Here is a 27,879-nt window from a genome sequence, read left to right as displayed (position 1 = left end):
TGGTAATCATGGGTTAGTGTAGATACCCGGTATCTATTGAATCCCCAACAAACAACCGTTGATTATCGGACTACAACATTCTTAGGAATCGTTACGTTTAATCGACATTTTTATATAACTATACATCGGAAAACTCAAAATGATTTCGAAAACAAAACATTTTCAAAACATTTCAAAAATACCTGGAGTGTTTTATGCACGACGACGGGGTTGCAATGACATTAACTAGAGTCAAAATCGACACCGGACTAAAAAACGACTCAAAATTATAATCCCGACTCAAAAAACGAGTCAAACACAAAAAACAAACCTTCCAAATGCTTCCATGCTAAGTATACATGGTATACTTGATGGTCAAGTACAACAATTATGACATCCAAAATCTAGGATAGAACAAATCATGATTTCAAATGCGTGATAGTGACAAGACAGCCCGAAGACCCGCGAAATGGCTCGCGCCTCTTCGAGTAGCCCATGTGGCCACGTAGCTCAAAACGCACACAAACACACAATCCTTTATAAATACCCCTCAAATGCCACCATTTGAAGGTACGTGAGCGTCCGCCCCTTTCTTTTCTCCCTTAAAATTCTAGACTCGATTTCTTAAGTCACAAACCGACACGTTGATAGGCTAACACACACCTATGCAAAGATAATATTTATACCCTAAACAACAAATGAATGTAGTACTTAGGGGTCGAACCCAAAGGAGACGGGAGTTATTAATTAATTATTATGGATTGAATTTTACCTTGGTAGATTATCGATTGATTGATTGGGTTGAAATGATAAAACAATAATAAATAAAATGCCTAGGGAGGTCGGGTCACACATGCTAATTACATAAATATATGATTATGTTAAAGTCGATAATAACAATATTGTCAATTGTTTAGGCTTAAAGACACCCATCTTACGATATTAGTGTCAACCATAGACCGGGTCCTAGAGAAACTCTCGTTTATGACTAGGTTGTCCTACTACACATGCTTTGTCTAATCCGATTCCATGCATCTCGACTTTTAGAACGAATTAAAAAACTTAATAAATGAATAAGGCCTTTAAACATAGATTAAACGTGACGATGCAAACATGTGGTAGAAACAATTTATCAATATTAACTTAACCTCATTTTGACATTTACATATTACTTAATCATGCGTGGTTTCCCTTACTCCTTAGACAAATGCAACTACTCTAACATGGTGGAAATGTAAATTAAACTAATGATAAATGAAATGGCAAACACAATGAAAATATGAATAAGAAATTACCTTTCAATTGGAAATGGAAATGGAAATGGAAGAACAATACTTGTAATATAAATAACTTGTAAATGTAAATTGTTTTATAACTTGAAATGTAAATAGGAAATGTAAATAACATAAAGTAAATCTAAACTAAACTAAACTAAGAGCTAACCTAAACTAACTACTAAATTTAGAGTGAATTTCTATGTAAAAGTGTGTAGAAAAGATAGTGTCAAATGCTTGGGTCCAGGTTCCTTTATATAGGACTTGGGTGTGTAACGTAAACAATTGAGAATCCCACGTCCCCGATCGGGGTTACCATTACCCGGGTATTTTCTCTTAAATTCTTGATTTAATGCTCAAGGACTCCAATGTTCATGTTTTAATGCTCCTTTAATCACCAAGTTGAATGCAATGTTTGTCATCTTAGAAAGGATCTCTATGTGACTTTAGCATCCTAGGCATTTGTTGACTTGTGAATTATGAGCTTGACTTTGCATTTGTAATTTCTTCAAATTAATCCATCATTTTGTCCATGCAAGTCCATGCACATCTTCCATGTTGGTCCATCATCTCTTCTTTAGCTTATCTCATGCTTCTAGTATTTGTACTTGAGTAGAATTGGGCTCATTTTAGCTCATTTTCCTACAAAATATGAGAAAACATACAAATGGAATTAGAAAGCAAATATAAACTCATAAACACTAAAGGTAGTGCAAAATACACATAAAATGGAGCTAATCTAAGGGGTAAAAGTATGTAAATTATGCACTTATCACACGTATTTCCGACATGGCCTACCGATCGAAAATACGAACCTCACACATTGATTGATACCATCATCGTGAATTAAACCAATTGAGTGACCATTTCGACCAACTACGAAATCACTAAACAAAACAACACTCTTTACATTGCTAAAACGGTTTTCAACCGAGTTTTCCGACCTAACAAGTTTTTACACTTCCGTCGATTACTCGCCATCAACCTAGCATGTAAGTATAAGGGTGTTATTAATCCTCTTCTTTCATGCCATTTTATCTGTTTTTATGACCTTGACATGCTAAAACATGCATAACATGGTCCAAAATACAGATCGAATGAGCCAAAACTGAGTTTTGCCCTGAAACAGAAGCCCCTAGTCACAACTAGGTGGCTCGCGCCTAAATGGGTTGTCCAGGTCAGAAATCAAACGTGTTTGAGTTCATTATTTCCATGTTCATTTCATCTTACAACCGGTTTTTACCATTTTAAATCATTTTTATGATAAATGTTTTTTAACCATAAACTATGTTCACCCTTGGTTCTTTATACCATTACGGTTTAATCCGTGTTTCGGTGATAATATTTGGTTAATTACATTTTAAAAGGCATTTAAAACCTTTTATTCGTTTGTTTACATTTTCAAAACCATCATATTAGTCATACATGCATAGTCATCCTTGGTTCTACATACCATGTCGGTTTAATCCGAATACGATGATAAACATTGACTAATTACAAAATAATGAACTTAACATAATTAGTTCATAATAGACATTTTTGTATTTTTGCTTACAAAACTATCCATGTCAAGCTTGAAAAACCGAATCCGACAACGAATATTATCGATACAATAATAAACATTCGAGTCTCGTTCTTCACATTAGCACAAAAGCGGTCTAAACGACCTTTTCCGACAAAACGGGTTTCACACCCTTTTACAAACGTTTTCAACAACCAGGAGACACCCCCTTGGGTCGTCGCCTACCTCGCGCCTAAATAGGCCCCCTGATCTCCAGTTTTCAAACCTGGAGAGGCTCATATGTGACACCCCCATTTATTGCGGAAAAATAAACACGTAATTCTACAGAAAAACTGACAGGATATGTTTGTAATAGGTTCAATTGGGTAAAAACCTGTAATTTTTAAAACCTGAACCTGTTATAAAGATATCCAAAAGGGAAGGTGTCAAACATGCAAGGTCCAAAATAAATCTCATGAATGAAACATCGCTAAAGTCGCGAAACAAAGTTTTACAAACCAAATATGAGAAAGGGAGACATATGTCCCTAAAATGTATGTGACATAAAAAGGGTTTAAGGGTCACAATTAAATAAAACCAGTCTAGGTCCCAAGGTTACTTTGCTCGCTAGCTCGTCCATGTACCCCATATATGCATCACCTACCTGTCATTCGCATTTTATACAAATACGAAAGCCACAGTCAGTGAGGAGTAACTCCGAGTTCTCCCAGCCACGAAATGTCATAATTAATATAACATGTAAACATAAGAATATGAATATGAATGACACATAGCCTTAGCATATAGATGCTAGACAATCGTGCTTATCATGTGAACAACAATATAACAACACATAGTCCTAGCCAGTGAATACTAGACCGACTCATACTACACTATCATGTGAATCACATAACATCCAGGAATCCAAACTCTATCAACCATAGCCGGCTTGCATCTCACCTTCTATGATTCATAGAATCACCATACAAGAAAGGGCAATATATCAAAGACAGGCATAAGTTCTTAGCACCGTCAATAGTCACTCTGTAACTCGAGTCTATACCACGAGGTAGGGAAGATAATCGAACCGGTATCTTGGCTCAGCGGTTAATATTAATAAAACATGGCCAAGACACAACACAACCCTAGCCTAAAATCTGCGCAGACCTAGACATGCGGATACACACCACCGCACCCAAGACCCACAATTTTTCTAAAACAAAGTGCGTACCCTAAGGAGTCCACCAAAGGGTTGGCTAGTACTTAAGCTGACCACTTACTATCAAAATAAGTAACGAGGTCATGCCCCAACTTGGATATAAATCCACTAGTCAGGAACACAAAGGCTATCAAGCAGTGAACATATACTCGTCAAAGACTATAAAGACCTATCTATGATGAAGGCCGAAATACTCACCTAGGACCTAGTCCCAGCTAGTCCCAGCTTGAATACTTTAGCCCACACCACACAAGACAAGTAAGACACCCACTTAACAATAAGAGGGCAAAGAGTCCAACTTACTAACATAAATGCTAACATTCTATCATGTGAAAGGCTATATAAATGTCTATTCAGCAGACAATCCAACAGTATCCTCAATAAGTATTCTATACCAATTTCCAATTCTAACAATATTAACCATATTAAAGGTTTCGGGGAATCTAGGGTCGTTTATACGATATAAGAAGCTACTTAAATTAACTAACTACACATGTGAAATAAAAATATAATAAATGGCCTAAAACAAGAAAAAGGCCGATTATCCAATTCATATAAAATTTCATCCAAAGCATCCAACAACCAACATGTGAAATGATAATTACAAATATCAAGGCATAACATAAAACATCCAATCTCACCTCAAAGACAAACCCTCGACCCGAGTCCCGCGACGGGTCATCGGTCAAATCGAGGCCGATGTTTTTAAACCTGGTTTGACCAAACTCGTTCGGTCAATCTGCTGCCCACTCGAGTCTTGGCCTCGCTTTGGCCCAAATTACAAATTTTATCGCAATATTATTCTCATGCTATTTCTAATTTCTATCATGTGAAAAACGAAAATAACACAGTATCAATCACCTAAACACTTAACAAACAACAGGCACACATTAACTACTAATGTGACATTAATTCGTCGAGTAACTCGGAATAGTTACCTTACGCTAGCAAAGAAACAAGTAAAAACTTGAGAAAGCTTCTAAAACCCCAAAATTACTCTTCATCTTCAACCCCATATGAGCCACCTAAAATAATTATGTGAAAGGACGATATTAACGAATTATCTTTATATAAAATATGAGACGTAAATTAATTTAATTATATTTTAAATAAACCAAACTCGCGACTTAGCCAGGCCACGGCCAGGCCACTGCCTAGGCCACGGCCAGGCCACTGCCTAGGCCACGGCCGGCCACGGCCAAAGCCACGGCTAGGCCATCGCTTTGCCCTGCTGCTAGGCTACAACAGTTAGGCCACGGCCAGGCTACGAGCCACGGCCAGCCGCTAGGCCAACCTTATAAAAGTCACTCTCGTCCCAAAAATTAATTCAATCTCAAATCTCTACCCCATCTCTCTCATTACTCCGTCCTACTCATTACTCCGTCTCATAATATAATACTCCATAGTAACCAGATCCCATCTCAAATTCAATATAAAATATAACACGGATACTCTTGTATGTATCATGCAATTATGCTTATCTACACCAACATACTCCCTGTTAGCTTTTAACTTGAACTTTGCTAAATCCCATAGCTATATACTTATATTTAATAAACTCCACCTTGATAGCCTAATTGAGCAATGGTACATTAGCTTATCTTTAAGCGTTAGATTTCCTTGTAAAAACCAATTTTCACAATCTCGAACTTTCCATCTCAATAATCAAACTCAACCCACGCATAAATTGTACCCACCTCACAAATTAATTACCTTAACAATAAAATAGTATAACTACTATATATATAATATCACATTCATTATCGATAATCAATTTAAATTAATACAACATGTATAGATTACACATAACCATATAACCCCGAACAATAATAATTATAATAGGATCGGTAGAATCGTGTTACCTTAAACGCCCCTTATTCTTCGAATAAATGGTCCACAAGGCACGAGCCTCACCCCGGGTCTTCGAATCCTTCATAAAAGGGCAAGAAAACGGAATAAAGAAGCTAAAAGACGACACTTTTATAAGACGGCGAAAGACGAAACCACTACAAAAAGGAGACTTTCTTACCTTAAAAGGAGGAGGAAGGAAAGGGAAAGAGAATGGTACAAAAATTACGGAATTTAGTCGAGAAATGGGCCGGAATCTGAGGTTGAATGTCGACTGAAATTGAGTTTTGAAGGTTCTGTTGATTGTTGTTGTTGCTGGTGAGTTCACGAAATGAAGAAGGAAGAAATGAGGGGGTGGGGACGGTAAGGAGTATAATAATAATAATAATAATAATAATAATAATAATAATAATAATAATAATAATAATAATGAGACACCAGCTAGCTTGCTAGCTACTAATTATACGTACGTTTCTTCGTCGTTAAGAAACTTCGATCGTTATTAAAACCGTTTCGAGTTAAATTTAACCGATTTAAGTAAAAGTTTCAGTAATAAAACGGAATCAATAACAAATAAATTTAATGAGTGAAAATAAAATAAACTCAACTAGTTAACGGAAATAATACGATATCAGCTTGAATCGGAATTATTACCGATTTTTACGAAACTAACGGATATTAATAAAAATTGCTATTTTAGTGAAATAAGCTCAAAATAGCTAATTGGACGGTTTTGTTCCCAAAATCCATCTCGGGTTCACTTAAAACAACTTTCATAAGGACTCGTAAAGAAACGGAAATTATTAAATAAACAAACTCGAACTAACTTCAATAAACTTGAACTAACTTTCAATAAACTTATTAATGATTATTAAACTTAACGTATCGAATTATGATGAAATTAATTAATTAGCTGAGAAAATAAATATATAAATCGTTAACCAACGTAATTAAATATAAAGTAGCAATTAAAAGAATTTTATCCAACTTAATAAAATACGGGGTGTTACACATATGTATCGCCCAAAGGCTCGTGCCTCAATAGGCTGCCTGATGCAGGTCTTGTTTCCTTTCCAGCACTTGTCTAGGACGATCCCGACTTCGGTTAACCCGAACACAGGACGGATCAGATCGACGAGTCCACATTTTACTTTGTATTTGAAAAACGCCTTTCTAAGACAAATGGATCACGTTATGCACCATAATCCTAACTCGGTAATTGGATGTTTAATTTCTGTCTTGAACGCAAATCAACACTAAATCCAACTAGACATCAATTACTTGATATTTTAATAAACAACCGACATAGAAAAGATCACATGTTAGGTTTAAAATTTGTGTATGTGCATTCATGCATTTTCCCATCTTATCAACTTTTGCATTCAACCAACCAAGATCGATCAGTAGAGGCCGCTACCGCGGGCGGGAGTGGGTGTCCGATTAAAGGGCTTACCAATACGTACCTTCACCTCTTACTCAAAAACTTTGGATAATGGACGAACTTATCCATGGCGAACGAGATTCGTTCTAGAGATAGGATGTTAAAGAGAGACGATTCCTTATCTTTAGTACCTATGTCAAATACCGCTTTTTGCTTTGATTGACCTAGGTATAAAGTGGATTTGAACGGTTTCCAAGCATCCCACAATTACTTGGTGGCGATTCCGAACATCTCTAACATCGTTTCGAGAACCTTACCGAGACGAAACGGCTGATCTAAAGCGATCCGGTCGAAAGCATTTTTACGTCAACGAGCGTGGCTTTCCGACTGCTGCACGTCCACAGATTGGCTTGGCATGTAGGTGGGCCATGTCCACAGATTAGCGACTCCGCTGGGAAAAACTATGAGACTATTGTCTTTGTGATCTTTAGATGGTGAGACTTGAACGAGGTCTCGGTGTCTTGAATGCAGTACGGTAAGCCCACAAGGTGTCATCTAGCTTCCGACTCCAATCCTTTGTGTTCTTGCTTACTACCTTCTCTAAGATCTGTTTCAGTACTCTGTTAGAAACTTCCACTTATCCACTGGTTTGAGGACGATAAGTCAATCCTCTGCGGTGTGTAACGCCATATTTCTTCAATAAAGAATTGAGATGACGCTCATTTAAATGCTTTCCTCTATCACTAATCACCGCGCGAGACACTCCAAACCGTGGAAAGATAATTTTCTGAAACATCTTAACAACAGATTTAGCATCACAAGTGGGAGTGGCAATTGCCTCCACCCATTTAGAAACATAATCTACAGCTACTAATATATATTGATTCCCATGAGAAGTAGGGAATGGCCCTTGGTAATCAATGCCCCAAACATAAAAAATCTCCACCTCTGAGATTCCAATTTGAGGCATCTGATGCCTTTGCGAGATATTGCCCGTTCTTTGACACACATCACAAGAACGGACAAAAGTAGTAGCATCTTTTAAGATAGTAGGCCAATAAAAATCCGATTGCATTACCTTAGCAAATGTCCTAGAAGGACCATGATGACCACCATAAGAAGAAGAGTGACAATGAGAAAGGATGGCATGTACCTCACCCTCTGGAATACATCGTCTATAGATACCGTCTGCGCACTCCCAGAACAGATATGGATCGTCCCAGAAATACCGCTTCACATCATGTATGAATCTCTTCTTCTGCTGATAGGATAAATCAAGAGGAAGCATACCTCCTACCAAGTAATTGGCATAATCTGCAAACCATGGAGTATTTGCAGCTACAGCTAGAATTTGGTCATCTGGAAAAGAGTCATCAATGGGCAAAATCTCTCTTCCTGCAAATCTCAGCCTAGACAAATGATCTGCAACAACATTCTCAGCACCAGACTTATCACGAATTTCTAAATCAAATTCTTGTAACAACAAAATCCATCTAATAAGTCGTGGCTTAGCCTCTTGTTTGGTTAAAAGATATTTTAAAGCTGCATGGTCAGTGTGAACAATAACTTTAGAACCAACAAGATAGGTTCTAAATTTGTCTAAAGAATAGACAACTGCAAGAAGCTCCTTCTCCGTAGTAGCATAGTTGATCTGTGCATCATCAAGAGTCTTACTTGCATAGTAGATGACATGTAACACCTTATCTTTTCGCTGCCCCAAAACAACTCCAACTGCATAGTCACTGGCGTCGCACATAATCTCAAAAGGAAGGCTCCAATCCGGAGATCGGATTATGGGAGCTGAGATAAGAGCTTTTTTAATCCTGTCAAAGGACTTAACACACTCATCAGTAAACACAAAGGGTGTTTCTTTATGAAGTAGCCGAGTTAGAGATTGAGCAATTTTAGAGAAATCCTTAATAAAGCGGCGATAGAACCCTGCATGACCAAGAAAACTACGCACACTTTTAACATTAACCGGGTACGGGAGTTGCTCAATTACCTCAACCTTAGCTTTGTCCACTTGAATACCCTTACCTGACACAAAGTGACCGATTACCACCCCTTCAGTAACCATGAAGTGGCACTTCTCCCAGTTGAGAACAAGGTTGATCTCCTCACAGCGCTGAACTTTAGTCAAGTTTCTCAAGCAAACATCAAAATCAGTACCATACACACTGAAATCATCCATAAAGACTTCCATGATAGACTCTATATAATCAGAAAATATGGCCATCATACAACGCTGAAAAGTAGCATGAGCGTTACATAATGTAACACCCCCATACTTCAAGTGCCTTACCAGGACCACTCAGGTATAAGGATACTACCAACTCGGTTACCCGAGGCAATGATAATCATAAGACAATAAGGAAACGTACTTTATTAAATAAGTTTAAGTGATTACATAACAAAACCAATTGTAAGCAAAATACAACTGTTCTCAAACTATAAACCAACTGAATGGAACTGTCTTAACAAACACAGCGGAAGACTAAAGACTCTGATATGTGATGACTCCATCCCCAGCTATATCCCACGCGTATCCAAGATATACCTGTCAAGCAACTGCTCACCACCCCCGAATGGATCACCACAGTTTTTAAAACATTTAAACGGGATCAGTACTAATCACACAATTTATATAATCCAACAACACAACAAACAACACAGCTCAAACGGTCACACCCACTCCAATCAATCTCCGTCACCGACTATCCACTGGACCAGCCCTTCCAGTGGGGGACCGCAGCCGTACCCACCAAATCCCCGCTCATCATACCGAGCGATAACCCTGTCCCATTAATGTGCACATCCTCTTCCGTGGCGGGTTCCACGAAGGGCGAAACTAGGGCGTGAAGCCACTCCCGCAAGTGACTCCACTCACCGAGGAACGCATCTCGAGAACCAGAGACAAACAATCACAATCACAATACAACAAAGAATAAATTCTGAATCAATCAACAATCACTAACTACAGCACAATCACCACACATTATGTAACTAATACTGAGTAGGGAAACCCTACCTGGAACAGCAACACAATTAGACGGTCTCAACAGCTATATCAAAATTCCTCTTCTACGAATCCTCCTTCTAGCATATAATCACATAATCACTAATTACACAAAACTACCACAAATCCCCAATTCCCAAAATTAGGGTTTAACGAAACTTAATTAAATATAACAAATTCGATACATAGATCTTACCCTCGACGCAAGCATCACAAAGATGTAAAGAACGATGAAATCCGACCTCTCAAGCTCCGGGATTTGTCAATAATGTGATTGATGCGAAGAACGTAGTTTGTTTTCTCTTTGAACGTAATTAGGTTTGATAAAATGTATTAAGGAAGTGACGGAGTTGTTTATATATTCAATCGCATTATTAACAAAACCCGACAAATCATCACCCCGTAAACCGGCTACTAGATCGAGTGCCCCCCTACTCGATCGAGTGCCAAGGCTACTCGATCGAGTACCCAACATGTCAGAAACTATTTTAAAACGCAACACACTCTTACTCGACAGAGTAAGGCCCACTCGATAGAGTACCCAAAGACTCATAAAACCGTAGTATTACAGTCTTCCCTCCTTAAAAAGAACTTCGTCCCCGAAGTTCAACCCATACATAAAACAAACATACTGACTCGATCAAGACACAACAACGCAACTAAGAACTCAAAACAAAACCCCAACCTATAAAACATGAACTCTCAACACCAACTCCACCAACTATTCCTACCTCCACAACATGGCTCACGATATCGTATCAACTACGTCATAGACTCTCCCGACACCAACTCCATACACTACCAACTACCGTCCACTAACGCTGCTAGCTCCGTTTCACTAACCTATTATCCACTAGAAAATCCACTATCAAGACACTCATAAACATCAAACGGAATGTTACATTCTACCACCCTTAAAAAGAACTTCGTCCTCGAAGTTTACTCACACTCATAACATCATCATCCAACTGTCATGACCTTTAATAAAATCAAAACAAATATCCGTCCTTTATGCTACACCAACACTCTACTTCCAAAAATATACCACCATATGTACAACCATCAAAATCTCTTTTATCGCATCCTACTCCTGTTAAGATAAATGTTACGTCCTCGTAACTCACTAATACTAAATCCTAGCTATATCGTCTCATTATCCTCATCACCACCTCATGTCAAAGATAGCCACCTATAATCTAAACACTCGCCATGTATATATCCAAAGCTCTCTTACTTAAACATTTCTCATATCTCAACTCATTCGGCCCATCACCTAACCTATACCATAAAACTCGTAGCAAAGTCACTATACTAACTCTCCATTATTACTGCAAAACAACATACGTCTCTATGTAAAGCACCTATCTCCCAAAAGCATAACTCACGATCTACACTCGTTATGTACACTCACACTAGATCCTCAAATTCTTTCCTTGATTACCTCAAAACTCATACATAACTTAACATGACACTAATTCCCCCAACGCCCTACACTCACTGTCTCCACAAAGGATTATGAACCCCCCCTCCTGCATCTTTCAGGTCATTACCACACATGTTTTACGAATCACTTGCCATTACCATGTCTACGAAAGCCTTATCTAGAACAAGATCGAAATTCAGAACAACCTCTCACAACCGTGTCCCATCAACAGAATGTCACTATACCATGACAACAACGAAAACATATACAACTCTATTTCATATCGTACTCTACCCTCATTCCCAAACTTAACCTGGTAAATAAAACATCAACAAACAAAACAACAGTCTATCTGTCCAAACTGAAACTCACCGGAAACAACAACAAACAAAACAACAACTGTAATACTCCGTATTTATAAGTCTTGGGGTACTCTATCGAGTAGGCCTTACTCTGTCGAGTAAGGGAAATTTTCAAAATAAAATAGTTTCTGACCTGTTGGGTACTCGATCGAGTAGCTGGGGTACTCGATCGAGTACCTTGGGTACTCGATCAAGTACCTTGGGTACTCGATCGAGTGTCCGGTTTTACGGGAAGTTTTCTCGAGTTTTGTTAATTATGCGATTAAGGTATTTAAGCATCGTCGTCATTGTTTTAAATCACTTTTACAAAACCTAAATCCCTGTTTAAGAGAGAAAGCAACCAGTTCATCTTCCTAATCGCATTCTTAGCAATTCCCGGAGTTCAGACGGTCAGTTCTTGTCGTTATTCGTATCGTTGAGTTCCTTGCGTCGAGGGTAAGATCTATGTACCCTTTTTATTGTTTTTCCCTTGGTTTCGTTAAACCCTAATTTAGAGATTGGGGGGTTTTTGTGTGTAGTATGTGATGTGTAGCCTCTATGTGTTATATGATAGGAGGAGGGTTCGTAGAAGAGGCTTTTTGATACAAATTTGTTGATACCGTCCGATCATTGTGCTTTCCAGGTAGGATTTCCTACTCAGTATTAGTCCCATAATGGGATATTGGTGATGTGTTGTATTTGGTTGTTTGATATAATGATTGTACTGTGTTTGTGGTTGTGATTGTTGTTGATTGGTTCTCGAGATGCGTTCTCGGTGAGTGGGGTCACTTGCGGGAGTGACTTCACGCCCTAGTTTCGCCCTTCGTGGAACCCGCCACGGAAGGGGATGTGCACATTAATGGACAGGGTTATCGCTCACTATGTGGAGCGGGGATTTGGTGGGTACGGCTGCGGTCCCCCACTGGCAAGGCTGGTCCAGTGGACAGTCAGGATTGAGATGATGGGAATTGGTTGGTTGTGTGTGTGTGTATGACAGTTAAGCTGTCTGTTTATCTTATTATTGTTATACATATTGATTGTGTGATTAGTACTGACCCCGGTGTTGTTTTGTAAACCTGCGGTGATCCATTCGGGGATGGTGAGCGAGATATTGAGCAGTATTGAGATGAGTCTTGGGATAGCCGTGATGCCACGACATGATGATAGGAGTCTTCCGTTTGTAGCCTTTAGTTTATTTACATTTCGATTAAAATCGATTTGGAATAATGTATCGTACTTTTGGTTTGGTTTTGAGGATTGTATCTATTCACTAAACTATTTATAATAAACATTGTTTCTCTATTGTTGTTTGATTATCATTGCCTCGGGTAACCGAGATGGTAATGTCTTCATACCTGAGTGGTCCTGGTAAGGCACTTGGAGTATGGGGGTGTTACAAATGGTATCAGAGAGACGATCCTGAAACCTGTAACCAATGAACTTAATGAACATAGGGAGTCAATTAAAATGAACCCGGGGTAAAAGTTGTGGGAGCTAGTGCAAAGGCTTGGGAGACGTCCTAAAGTCGCAGGGGTCGCCCTACAACTTTGAACCGGTCACATGGGAGAAGTGTTTGTCGAGTCGTATGTGTGTTTGGTTAACTTGTTCACGAATGTGATGGAATGTGTTAATTGTTGGATGTTGAAGTAGAAAGTTGAGCATGTGAAAGAAAATGGTGATATGCGGAAACTTGTTGATGAGATGATAACATGTTGGATGATTTACAATGTGGCATTTAATAACATGATGAAATGGTTTCGTAGATAGTAGAAAAGATGCGTAGTATGCTTATTATGATATAATGTGGTTTATAAAGTTTAGCATGTTAGCATATGACGTAACATGCGGGTAGCTTCTATGAATTAGTGTTACTCGATCGAGTGGGGCTGACTCGATCGGGTGGGTTTTTGGCGATTTTGAGTCCAGAATCGAGTTTTGGGGCACTCGATCGAGTAACTAGGGATACTCGATCGAGTAGAAATCACTCGATCGAGTAGCCTAGATACTCGATCGAGTAGGTAAGAGATCAGAAGGTCTGTTTGGGGTCTGAAGTTTGGGTACTCGATCGAGTACGTGGGGCACTCGATCGAGTAGCCCATTACTCGATCGAGTGTGTTTGGGAACTCGATCGAGTGGGTTCTGGGCAGCGTGTTTTCGTGTTTTGAGGTTTAGTACGTGTGTTTATGTTTACCCTTTCTTATATAGCTTCAAGATGCCGCCCAAGAAGATCGCTTTGTATCGAGAGAGCCGAGCTCATGACCATGGATGACATCGTTAAGATGTTAGAGCACCAGGATGCTCTTACTGAGACCCTGAAGAGAGTGAATGAGGACAAGGATAAGAATAAGGAGAAGGAGGTTGATCATTCTAAAATCAGCCTCTATATTGCGAGGTTTAACCCGAAAGAGTACAAGGGAGTTGGGGAGCCTAATCTGCTTGATAGTTGACTGAGAGAGATGGAGAACATCTTAGACTTGGTTCATTGTCCTGATGAGATGAGAGTGGAACAGGCTGCGTTCTATCTGAGGGAGGCAGCAGGCAAGTGGTGGGATTCAGTGAAGGTGAGTGCTAAGGAAATATATACCAACTAAGGCTTACCTGCTATACCTTGGGAGGAGTTTCGTAGGGCTGTGAGAAAGGAGTTTGTACCGGAACATGTGAGGACTAAGTTGAGAGAAGAGTTTGATGGTTTTAAGATGACTCTTTTGAGATGTCCGTGGGTGAGTACTACAGTGTTCAATGAGAAGTCTAGGTATCTTTGAGGACATGGGTTTGAGTGAGGAGAATTTGGCATTGAGGTTTGAGAGGGGGTTGACCACCAAGATTATGGATAAGTTACCCGTGGGGATCCTTACCGATGTTAAGGAAGCTTATGAGAGGGGGGGAGAGCGGAGAGGTTGGTGGAGATGGCTCGGGAGAGGTCAGGTGGTGAGAAGAGGAAGTCCGAGAGCGAGGGTGGTGGCCAATCGAATCACAAGAAAGGCAACCACAATCGATCTAAAGGATTTTCTTCTCGGGTCCGGTTTAGTCTTTGGGGCTTCCTTTGGGCGTGGCCGTGGGAGTGTGAGTAATAGTTGGGGAGTGAACTGCTATGGTTGTGGTGGTGTAGGCCACAAGAGACATGAGTGCACGAGTGCACCGGATCTTTTCGAGACTCGCACGAGCTTCGCGAGCAACAGACCGGCCGGATCATGGCCAAATCGGGAAGTCGAGTTACCGAGTGGAGGCAACCGCAACGGCGGTAATTCTTATCAGAAAACACCGACGAACAACAACAACAATCAAGGGTCGGGTGCTAAGCGACCGCATCACCAATCTTGTCCGGGAGGTGGACGGAAGACCATGGCAAGTTATTCATGATGGAGAAGAAGGCAAATGAGGAAGATGCGCACGTTATCACCGGTACATTCCTTGTTAATGGTATTCCTACCTTTGTTTTGTTCGATTCGGGGCTTCTCGATCGTTTGTGTCTTCGAGTCATGTTAAACAGTTGGGTTTGAGAGTATATGAGTCTATTAGTGAGCAAGTTTTCATACCTTCGGGTGAGTCTGTATCGTGTGGGAGATTGTTTAGGGACGTATCTTTGATAGTTGGGCAAGTTGATTTCCCTGTAGACTTGCTAGAGTTTCCTTTTAACGGTTTTGAGATGATAGTTGGGATGGATTGGTTAGGAAAGTATAAAGCTAAGATAGACTGTCATCAAAAGAAAGTGTCCTTAAGAGGTCCAAAGAGTGTTAGTGTGTCTTATCGTGGGTTTCTAGTCAAACCCAAAGTTAAGTTGATTGCAAACTGTTATTTGAAGTCTTATCGAGGAAGGGATGTCCTTTGATCCTGTGCCATGTGAGAGATGACCGGATAGAGATTCCGACGATTGATGAGATACCAAAGTGGTGGGAGAGTTTGCGAGATGTTTTTCCGAGGGAGATTCCGGGTTGCCACCGAAGAGGGAGATAGATTTCACCGTTGAGTTGAAGCCAGGGACGGGGCCAATCTCTAAGGCACCGCACCGTATGGGTCCTAAGGAGATGGAGGAGCTTAGGAAGCAGTTGGATGATTTGATAGAGAAGGGATACATTAGACCAAGTGTATCGCCTTGGGGAGCACCATTCTTTTCGTGAAGAAGAAAGATGGGAGCTTGAGGTCGTGCATAGATTACGGGGAGCCGAACCGTGACGATAAAGAACAAGTATCCTTTGCCAAGGATAGATGACCTGTTTGATCAGTTGAGTGGTGCAACAGTCTTTTCTAAGATTGATTTGAGGTCGGGGTACCATCAGGTGAAGATTAGAGAGGTGGACATACCAAAGACAGCTTTCACGTCGAGGTATGGCCATTACGAGTATGTGGTGATGCCGTTTGGGTTGTCTAATGCGCCGGCAGTGTTTATGGATTTGATGAACAGAATCTTCAGACAGTTTTTGGACCAGTTTGTAGTGGTATTCATCGACGATATCTTAGTCTACTCTAAGACTAAGGAGGAGCATGATGAGCATTTGAGGATCGTGTTGCAGACTTTGAGGGACCATGAGTTGTATGCCAAGCTGTCCAAGTGTGAGTTCTGGTTAGAGAAAGTTGCTTTCCTGGGGCATGTGATCTCTAAAGATGGAGTAGCCGTGGATCCGTGAAGATTGAGGCGGTGACAAAAGTGGGAAGCACCAAAGAATGTTGCTTGAGGTTAGGAGTTTCTTGGGTTTAGTGGATACTACTGGACGGTTCGTGAAAGATTTCTCCAAGATAGCTAGACCGATGACAGCGTTGATGAGGAAAGAGAACAGGTTTCGTTGGGATGAGAGTTGTGAGACGGCGTTCCAAACATTAAAGGAGCGTTTGACCACAGCCCCTGTCCTAGCATTGCCTGAAGGGAGCGAGAATTTTGAGGTTTATACAGATGCCTCGAAGAATGGGCTGGGATGTGTGTTGATGTAGAATGGTAAAGTGATTGCCTATGCTTCTAGGCAGTTGAAGCCTTATGAGGAGAATTACCCTACCCATGACCTGGAGTTGGGTGCAGTGGTGTTCGCTCTCAAGATTTGGAGACATTACCTTTATGGAGCAATCTTTAAGGTATTTTCTGATCACAAGAGTCTTAAGTACATCTTCACGCAGAAGGAGTTGAACATGAGACAGAGGAGGTGGATGGAGTTGATTGGCGATTACGACATGGAAATCATCTACCATGAAGGGAGGCCAACGTTGTTGCTGATGCCTTGAGTAGGAAGAGTGTACATTCCTTGTGTACAGCTCTATCTTTGATGAGGCTGAGGGATGAGGTAGCGAGCTTTGGGATACATATGATGCAGAAAGGAGATGCCATGGGTGATATGACAAGATCTGACTTGAGTTTTATGATGATATTCGAGGTAAACAGGCTTTGGATCCTAAGATAGTTGAGTGGAGAGTCGAGTAGAGAAAGGGACAGTGTCCCGCTTTTCTATTCATACAGATGGTAGTTTGAGGTTTGATGGTAGGTGGTGTGTTCCTAATGATGAGGAGTTGAAAAAGACGATCATGACAGAGGCGCATTGCACACCATATTCAGTTCATCCAGGTGGAGACAAGATATACAAGGATTTGAAGAAAACGTTTTGGTGGCCTGGGATGAAGAAAGAGACAGCTGAGTTTGTGTCCCGTTGTTTGACATGCCAGAGAGTTAAAGGGGAACAGAGACGACCACAAGGTAAGATTCAGTCTTTAGAGGTGCCTGAGTGGAAGTGGGAATCCATTTCCATGGATTTCATCGTGGGTTTGCCTAAGAGTCAACAAGGTAACAACATGATTTGGGTGATAGTGGATCGTCTGACCAAGTCAGCTCACTTTGTTCCAATGAAAGATACATGGACTAAGGCACAATTGGCTATGGCCTATCGAAAGAACGTGCTTAAGTTACATGAAGTCCCTAAGGACATAGTGTCTGACAGAGATGCGAGGTTTATATCGAGGTTTTGGAAGGAGTTGCAGAATCGTTGGGAACAACTTTGAAGATGAGTACAAACATTTCATCCTGCGACGACGGCGATCGAGAGAACAATCAAGACTCTTGAGGATATGTTGCGAGCTTGTGTGATGGACTTTGGTGGTAGCTGGGAGCAGAGGTTGGACTTGATAGAGTTTTCTTACAACAACAGCTATCACACCAGTATTGGTATGGCGCCGTTTGAGGCTTTGTATGGGAGGAGATGTAGAAGTCCAATCTGTTGGGACGACAGTGCTGAGGCAGTGGTTTTAGGACCAGAGATGGTGCATGAGATGGTGGAACAGATTACGATGATCAGGGAAAGGATGAGAGCAACTCGGAGACTGCAAAAGAGTTATGCAGATCTACATCGCCGGGATATAGAGTTTCAAGTTGGGGACAAGGTTCTCTTGAAAGTTTCTCCTATGCGCGGAGTTATGAGATTTGGGAAGAAAGGCAAGCTAAGTCAGAAGTTTATAGGGCCTTATGAGATCTTAGAGCGAGTTGGGGAAGTTGCTTATCGTCTGGCTTTACCAGCTGCGTTAGAGAGAGTGCATAATGTGTTTCATGTATCGCAGCTGCGGAAGTATGTGAGTGACCCGTCACAAGTGTTAGAGGCAGAGAGCCTAGAGCTAGATGAGTCCTTATCATATCTTGAGGTGCCTAAACAGATTCTAGACCGAAAGGTTAGAAAGACTAGGGGTGGTGAGACAGTTTTGCTCAAGATCCTTTGGTCTAACCACGAGACCGAGGAAGCTACATGGGAGCCAGAGGAAGCTATGAAAGAGCGTTACCCTTTCCTCTTTGATCAGGTATGTATGGTTACGAGGACGTAACCTTGTTTCTTTTAGGGGGGTAGGAGATGATCGCGAGCGCTTTTTAAGAGTTTTATACACCTTTTATATGTAGTGTCGGTATGTTTGTCGGGATGAGTTGGGTTAGTATCATGTTTTATGTTAAATTTTGTTTGGCTTTTGAGTCGGGAATGTTGTGGGAGTACCTTTGTTTAGTAGTGGTTTGAACTTCGGGGACGAAGTTCCTTTTAAGGAGGGAAGACTGTAATACTCAGTATTTATAAGTCTTGGGGTACTCTATCGAGTAGGCCTTACTCTGTCGAGTAAGGGTAAGTTGCGAAATAAAATAGTTTCTGACCTGTTGGGTACTCGATCGAGTAGCTGGGGTACTCGATCGAGTAAGAGGGTACTCGATCGAGTGTCCGGTTTTACGGGAAGTTTTCTCGGGTTTTGTTAATTATGCGATTAAGGTATTTAAGCATCGTCGTCATTGTTTTAAATCACTTTTACAAAACCTAAATCCCTGTTTAAGAGAGAAAGCAACCAGTTCATCTTCCTAATCGCATTCTTAGCAATTCCGAGTTCGACGGTCGGTTCTTGTCGTTATTCGTATCGTTGAGTTCCTTGCGTCGAGGGTAAGATCTATGTACCCTTTTTATTGTTTTTCCCTTGGTTTCGTTAAACCCTAATTTAGAGATTGGGGGTTTTTGTGTGTAGTATGTGATGTGTAGCCTCTATGTGTTATATGATAGGAGGAGGGTTCGTAGAAGAGGCTTTTGATACAAATTGTTGATACCGTCTGATCATTGTGCTTTCCGGGTAGGATTTCCTACTCAGTATTAGTCCCATAATGGGATATTGGTGATGTGTTGTATTTGGTTGTTTGATATAATGATTGTACTGTGTTTGTGGTTGTGATTGCTGTTGATTGGTTCTCGAGATGCGTTCTCGCTGAGTGGGGTCACTTGCGGGAGTGACTTCACGCCCTAGTTTCGCCCTTCGTGGAACCCGCCACGGAAGGGGATGTGCACATTAATGGAAAGGGTTATCGCTCACTATGTGGAGCGGGGATTTGGTGGGTACGGCTGCGGTCCCCCACTGGCAGGGCTGGTCCAGTGGACAGTCAGGATTGAGATGATGGGAATTGGTTGGTTGCGTGTGTGTGTATGACGCTAAGTCATCTCTGTTTATCTTATTATTGTTATACATATTGATTGTGTGATTAGTACTGACCCCGGTGTTGTTTTGTAAACCTGCGGTGATCCATTCGGGGATGGTGAGCAGATATTGAGCAGGTATTGAGATGAGTACTGGGATAGCTGGGATGCCACGACATGATGATAGGAGTCTTCCGCTGTAGCCTTTAGTTTATTTACATTTCAGTTAAATAGTCAGTTTGGAATAATGTATCGTACTTTTGGTTTGGTTTTGAGGATTGTATCTATTCACTAAACTATTTATAATAAACATTGTTTCTCTATTGTTGTTTGATTATCATTGCCTCGGGTAACCGAGATGGTAATGTCTTCATACCTGAGTGGTCCTGGTAAGGCACTTGGAGTATGGGGGTGTTACAACAACTATGTATAACTGATATGTACTTTTGAGAACTCGTATCATAATCATCCCGCCTACTCCACCACAACCGGTGACGGCATCGCAACACCGCCACCAACAGCCACACCGCAGTGCGAAAATACCCGCACCACCACACTATGTATCGTGCCTGGATCACCACCCGAGGCACAACAACCACATCGATAGACATCACAACTGCATACAATTCCCATAAACACTGACTCAGAATAACTTCTCAGACAAGGAAAAGTTACTCAAATCCACTTTACTAAATCACAACGCAATATATTTTATGAATTAAACAGATAATAACCTCATGAATATCATCCCCTTACCATATCACAGATTGACATGTATCATGAATATATACAGGTATAACTAGTCATGCCAGATCACTCAAATTATTACCTTTTTAATCATCATTCAATTACATTAGCGTACCCAACATGCATTACAGAACATTCAAATAAAAACTTTATGATAATCACACCATATCACGTCTTGTGAGGTCAAAACCTCACACAAACATTTATATATATATCACAGATCCGTAATCACATCCAACCAGTCAATCCTGATCACGTAAGTTACCACCTTATAAAAGTTACCTCTCACCCGAGCTTAACTCGTATGCCCCTCATAACACGTTCTCCCATTCGCATAACCATCAATTCATGCCAAATATAACCATACTAGTAATACTCAACTACTAACAACCGCCTCATATAACCACACCTTATACTCTCTCACAACCATACATAGCAATATGGTCTCTGCAAAATCAACCTCTTTAGAATTGTTACCTTTCTAATATACCATCACCCTTAACCACTAGTCACAAACCATAACACTACCACTGTCCGGACATCAAACCTCTAACACTCATCTCTAAACATCACGATTTCTTTCCTATCTTTGGTTAACATCCCAAATAACGAACATCGAATCCATCAACAAAATTACCTCAACATTCTTCCCAATACTATTCTTAATTATGTCATCATCTAACTCTCCACCAAATCTCATATCATGCAGATATTCTACCAACTTCTTACTCCCTTAATTCCTCGAAACTCATGATTAATCATGTTGTCCTGAAACTTCTGTATAACCATTAACTTACTTACTCTTGATATTATCATACGTCTCGACGATTCCTTACTTTTATGTTACATAACTCCGGTGAACATTTTTCTCAGCTTACTTTTATCCTTCTTTTATCTTTATACTCAACAATACCATTTAATAGCTCAACTCCTTATTACTTCTATCTAACCCTTTAGTGCACCAATTACCTTCTCATCGCTCCAAAACTCAAATCCCATTATTTTATATCGATATCATCTCACTCTTTCTTACCATGGATCTTCTCTTATTATGCTATCACTCACATTTGCCACTAATCTATCCATAAAACCAACGTTCACTGGTTAAACAATTGTATTTCCTTTGTACCTCTTTAGAAATCAGAATTCATTTCATACCGTTAAATACCCAAGGAAATCCCACGGTAGTTTCATCTCTTAATAAACCAAATCTCCCAAACTCACTCACTGTGTACAAATCTACCTCGCGACATGTCTCCATAAAGTTCACTGTTTACCACTCTTCTCAACCCCCTTTAAAACGAACTTTCACTACATATATCCATAACCCACACGACTCCTAACCATCTCCCTCCATAATTCTTTACACATCTCAAGCTGCCACTATCCACATCCTTACTTCCAATCTTTTTATTCTCACGTTCCTTAGACTCACATCATCCCTTGCCCATATTCACTTGCTTTTACGTTACTCAACACACAATCATATCACTCTTCTCATCTCAGAAAACATGCTCTATGTCTCAATTAAGCCATAACGATCTTTCTTTTCTTTTTCCACTATCTATCACAACCACATATAGCTCATCTCCTCCCACCAAACTCATACTCACCAAAAGGTGCCACTCGCCACCCCATAAGATTGGGTAACTTACGTATCAAGACCAACATACATGTAAAACAATGCATAAAGAAGCAAAATAACCACTTTGAATTAAACATAATATGCAACGAAGTCAAAAGATAAGCATATGACCCAAAACAGGGGTCACTAGATCGAGTACAGGCCACTCGATCGAGTAAGGGACTTACTCGATCGAGTAGGTGAAGGTCAGAAGCACATAAAACAAATCACCAGTGCTACTCGATCAAGTCGATCGAGTACCCTACGCAATTCTCAGCATTGTCCAGTTTTCGTAAAACAGTCATAACTCACTCGTTTCTTGGTCGATTTGGGCGTGTGACCTATCGTTAGAATCGTAAAAGGACAAGCTATCACCTCCAATTAGAATCACATCAAAATCATTTATGCATCTCAAGTTATAACAGTTTAAATACAACTTTGCTGTAATCAGACGACATAACTATTTGATTTTTACTTCCAAACAACTTAGACAACAACCAAGCAAACAAAACCAATCCAAAACTCATAAAACCAGTATTCCTAGTCATATGTTACTATCTTCAAAAGCCAAGCAACAAATAACTTGATGCACATATATTATTCAACTTACCAATCACATATTACCCACATGTTTTTATTATATAATTTTACGTAAACAAAATTACAATTATATGACATCAAGTATCATATTCACATGTTACTAGCATAACAAAATTATAACATCTCTTCCATCATACAACATGCTTTAAAAAAAATATCATATTATCATGCAACACTTATCATCTTTTTCCACCAATTATTCATGCTCTTACTCAAACTTTCAGCTATATAAACTCGTACAACACTACCAACAACATATATGTATACATAACTCTATGTATAACTCAAATCAAACAAATTTTCCTCCCGTATCTCTATAATGCCATATCGTAAAACAACTATCATGCTTTCAATCAATAACTTACGAAATCACATCATCACCATCTGTTCTACACATTCCCATTCTCCACATACATACATCCACTGATTCATGCCACACATCACCATATAGGTACACAATTCACAAGATAAATACATAGCGATCCCGACTCATATCTCATGGTGACCGGTTCAAAATTGTAGGGCGAGTTCGCGACTTTAGGACGTCTCCCAAGTCTTTGCATTAGCTCCTACAACCTTTACCCCGGGTTCATTTTAATTGACTCCCTATATTCATTAAATTCATTGGTTACAGGTTTCAGGATCGTCGCTCTGATATCATTTGTAACACCCCCATACTCCAAGTGCCTTACCAGGACCACTCAGGTATAAGGATACTACCATCTCGGTTACCCGAGGCAATGATAATCATAAGACAATAAGGAAACGTACTTTATTAAATAAGTTTAAGTGATTACATGACAAAACCAACTGTAAGCAAAATACAATTGTTCTCAAACTATAAACCAACTGAATGGAACTGTCTTAACAAACACAGCGGAAGATTAAAGACTCTGATATGTGATGACTCCATCCCCAGCTAGATCCCACGCGTATCCAAGATATACCTGTCAAGCAACTGCTCACCACCCCCGAATGGATCACCACGCTTTTAAAACATTTAAACGGGTCGATTAATCACACAATTTATATAATCCAATAACAAAAAACAACACACTCAAACGGTCACACACAATCACACCCACTCCAATCAATCTCCGTCACCGATCGTCCACCGGACCCACCACGCCATCGGGGACCGCAGCCGTACCCACCAAATCCCCGCTCATCATACCGAGCGATAACCTTATCCCATTAATGTGCACATCCCCTTCCGTGGCGGGTTCCACGAAGGGCGAAACTAGGGCGTGAAGCCACTCCCGCAAGTGACTTCACTCAGCCGAGAACGCATCTCGAGAACCAGAGACAAACAATCACAATCACAATACAACAAAGAACAACCGTCTCGAATCAATCAACAATCACTAACTACAAAGACAATCACCACACATTATGTAACTAATACGAGTAGGAAACCCTACCCGGAACAAAGAACAATCGACGGTCTCAACAACAGATCAAAATTCCTCTTCTACGAATCCTCCTTCTAGCATATAATCACATAATCACTAATTACACAAAACTACCACAAATCCCCAATTCCCAAAATTAGGGTTTAACGAAACTTAATTAAATATAACAAATTCGATACATAGATCTTACCCTCGACGCAAGCATCACAAAGATGTAAAGAACGATGAAATCCGACCTCTCAAGCTCCGGGATTTGTCAATAATGTGATTGATGCGAAGAACGTAGTTTGTTTTCTCTTTGAACGTAATTAGGTTTGATAAAATGTATTAAGGAAGTGACGGAGTTGTTTATATATTCAATCGCATTATTAACAAAACCCGACAAATCATCACCCCAGAAAACCGCTACTCGATCGAGTAACTGAGGTACTCGATCGAGTGCCCCCCTACTCGATCGAGTGCCAAGGCTACTCGATCGAGTACCCAACAGGTCAGAAACTATTTTAAAACGCAACACACCCTTACTCGACAGAGTAAAGCCCACTCGATAGAGTACCCAAAGACTCATAAAACCGTAGTATTACACATAAACCAAAGGGCATCCTCCTATAAGCAAATACACCATATGGACATGTGAGAGTGGTCTTTTCCTGATCGTCGGGATGAATGGGTATCTGAAATAAATCGGAGTAGCCATCTAGGTAACAGAAAGAACTATGACATGCTAATCTCTCTAACATTTGGTCAATGTAAGGAAGTGGGAAGTGGTCTTTCTTAGTAGTAGTGTTCAACTTCCTATAGTCAATGCACATCCTCCACCCTATAACAAGTCTAGTAGCAATCAACTCATTCTTATCATTCTTTACTACTGTAGTACCTCCCTTCTTAGGTACAACTTGGACAGGACTGGCCCATTTAGAATCAGATATAGAGAAAATAATGCCAGCATCAAGTAGTTTCCGTACCTCTTTTCTTACCACTTCCTGCATTGGAGGATTTACTCGTCTCTGACCTTGTGCACTAGGCTTGTGGCCTTCTTCCAAATGAATATTGTGCATACAAAAATCAGGACTAATACCTTTCAGATCATCAATGCTATACCCAATGGCCTTTTTATGAGTTTTCAAAACGGTCAACAAAGCAGATAGTTGACCTTCAGTAAGGCTAGCATTGACAATCACTGGGTTCATTTCACAGTCATCAAGAAATTCATATTTAAGATGAGAGGGAAGGGGCTTTAGTTCAGGTTTCTTTACCTCAGTTACCTTAGGTGCGGTACCCAAACTGTATACCTTTTGATGGGGGCATTCCTCTTTAGTTAGAAGCCTCTCAATCTGATGAACTTCTGGACTCCATGAACCCGTCTGATCAGCTGAATCCGAAACCAGGGCAATCTCCAGAGGATCCCTGTCCAAACACATAGGAAGACACTCATCAATAGTAAAATCAACAACATCTATACTATGACAAGTTTCTTCTATCATGGGATGTTTTAATGCTTTTTCCAAGTTAAAGACAATAGTATCATCCCCCACGCTAGAGTCAATCTCCCTTGCCTAACATTTATAACCGCCCCCGCAGTGTGTAGGAACGATCTGCCCAAAATGATAGGGATTTGGTTGTCCTAAGCCATGTCCAAGACAACGAAATCAACGAGGATGAAAAATTTCCCAATACAAACGGGAACATCCTCCAACACCCCCAGTGGGTGTTTAACAGACCTGTCGGCCATCTGCAGTGTCATATTAGTAACCGTCAACTGACCCATATTTAATTTCTTACAAATAGAATAAGGCATAACGCTGATGCTAGCTCCTAAATCACAAAGAGCTTTACTAATAGCAAGATGACCAATATGACAAGGGATAGAAAAACTTCATGGGCCCTTTAATTTAGGTGGTGAATTGATCGGCAACATGGCACTGCACTTCTGAGTGTAAGCAATAGTTTCCACCGCATCAAAGGATCTCTTCCTTGTCAAAATCTCCTTCATGAACTTTGCATGAGCCGGCACTTGAGTAATTAATTCAGTAAAGGGAACACTTACCTGTAGATTCTTCACGACCTCCATAAACTTACCGAACTGCTTGTCCAGGTTCGATTTTTGTTGCCGATGAGGAAAAGGTAGTGCAATAGTAATGGGCTCGGTTTGCTTGACCTTAGAATCAAGTTTTGAAACATCGTTGTCTGTCAAGGAGGTGCCTCGATCGAGCCTTTATGGGACTCGATCGAGCACACTGGTTCCTCGATCAAGCCTGGGCTGACTTGATCGAGGAACCTCAGCAGGTTCAGCTTTCTCGTTCTTTTTGCCTTTATCGTCAGCTCGTGTTTCAACTTCGTCAGGTTCTTTCTCATCATCACTAAGCTCCAAATTACCCAATCCCTTGGGATGCATGAAAGGTACCTCATCATCAGCAGTGGGCACATCATTAATAAGGCTTTGTAGGTCGGGATTTACATATGTGGTACCGCTCCTCAGCTGAATAACATTGGCTTGCTCGTGAGCTTGTTTACCTTGAGGAGGAAGATCCCCGGCCTGTTTTGATGGATTTTGAAGTGCCATCTGAGCCACCTGGTGTAACGCCCCATAATTTCGGACCGTTAATATATTTCGAAAATAATTTATTAATCAAATAAAATTTGATATTTAAGTATTTAAAGTAAAAATAATTCAAAGAAATATAATTTTATTATATTTTGAAGAAAAGTATTTATTTTGATAGTTTCGAAATGTTTAAAAATAGTTTAAACCGTGTAAAACTTTTTATTTCGAAATAAGGGCGTATCGGGGGGGAAAATGACAATTCTTTTGAACATTGGGTAAACGAATTTGGAAATGGGTCGTATGAGTATTCAATTTTCTTGTAATCTCGTGTTTAAGAACTTTGGTCTTGTCGGAATTTGCATTTGACCTACGGTTTTAATTATTATCGAAACGAGCTAAAACCGACTCGTAAAATCCCGACTCAAACCCGCTCTTCCTTTCTTCCTCTCCTATCCCGCGGCTCCCCTTCCCCTTTCCTTTCTTTTTCTGAATTTTCTTGTGTTCATCTTCTAAAACCTTCCAAAAGATTAAAAAACACCATTTTTATACATTTCAAGCTAAAAATCATCACATCTTTCTCGTTTCTTATCGGATTTTCACGAAATTTACATTTCCGGAATCCCCTCGTCGAGATCTACAACCTAGTATGTTTTAATTTCAGTTTTCTTGAAGTTGTTTTAAGACGAATTTTGGGTAATTTCGGTTTTATATACTTATTTTTGTGTTTTTATTGTTTATTTAGGTGAAGATTTGGAAGACGAGTTTGGGGACTCGTATATTGTCGAGGATAGCGGCTAGTGCTTGTTAGGGTTTGGGTTTTAAGGTGCTAATTGCTCATTTTCTAGCTTAAGGTAACATATTTCGAGTTACTCGACGAATAATCGTCACAATCTTTGTTGTTTTTGTATGTTTGGTGATTTTTGTTTGAATAGTAATTTTCACATGTTAAAATTTGATGCATGCATGCTTAATTTATGTCTTTTGTTAGTTTAAGTTAACATAGTTGTATTGGGAACGATTAATTAGTGTTCAGACGATGTTATAATGAACAAAAATGGAAAAAAA

General features: G+C 40.1%; 1 long non-coding RNA gene across 1 annotated transcript; it reads right to left on the bottom strand.

Moving 5' to 3' along the window:
• Positions 1-3,153: 3,153 nt before the first annotated feature.
• Positions 3,154-6,080, bottom strand: LOC141631490 (uncharacterized). The gene is made up of 4 exons (XR_012537640.1): positions 6,003-6,080; positions 5,836-5,903; positions 4,912-4,998; positions 3,154-3,418 (listed from the first exon to the last, which is right to left on the bottom strand). It is a non-coding gene; the product is annotated as an uncharacterized LOC141631490 (long non-coding RNA).
• Positions 6,081-27,879: the final 21,799 nt, after the last annotated feature.

The sequence above is a fragment of the Silene latifolia genome, chromosome 2, assembly GCF_048544455.1.
Source record: "Silene latifolia isolate original U9 population chromosome 2, ASM4854445v1, whole genome shotgun sequence".
Lineage (NCBI taxonomy): Eukaryota > Viridiplantae > Streptophyta > Magnoliopsida > Caryophyllales > Caryophyllaceae > Silene > Silene latifolia.
The sequence above is the reverse complement of the archived record's forward strand: the minus strand, read 5'-3'. Positions and strand labels throughout refer to the sequence as shown.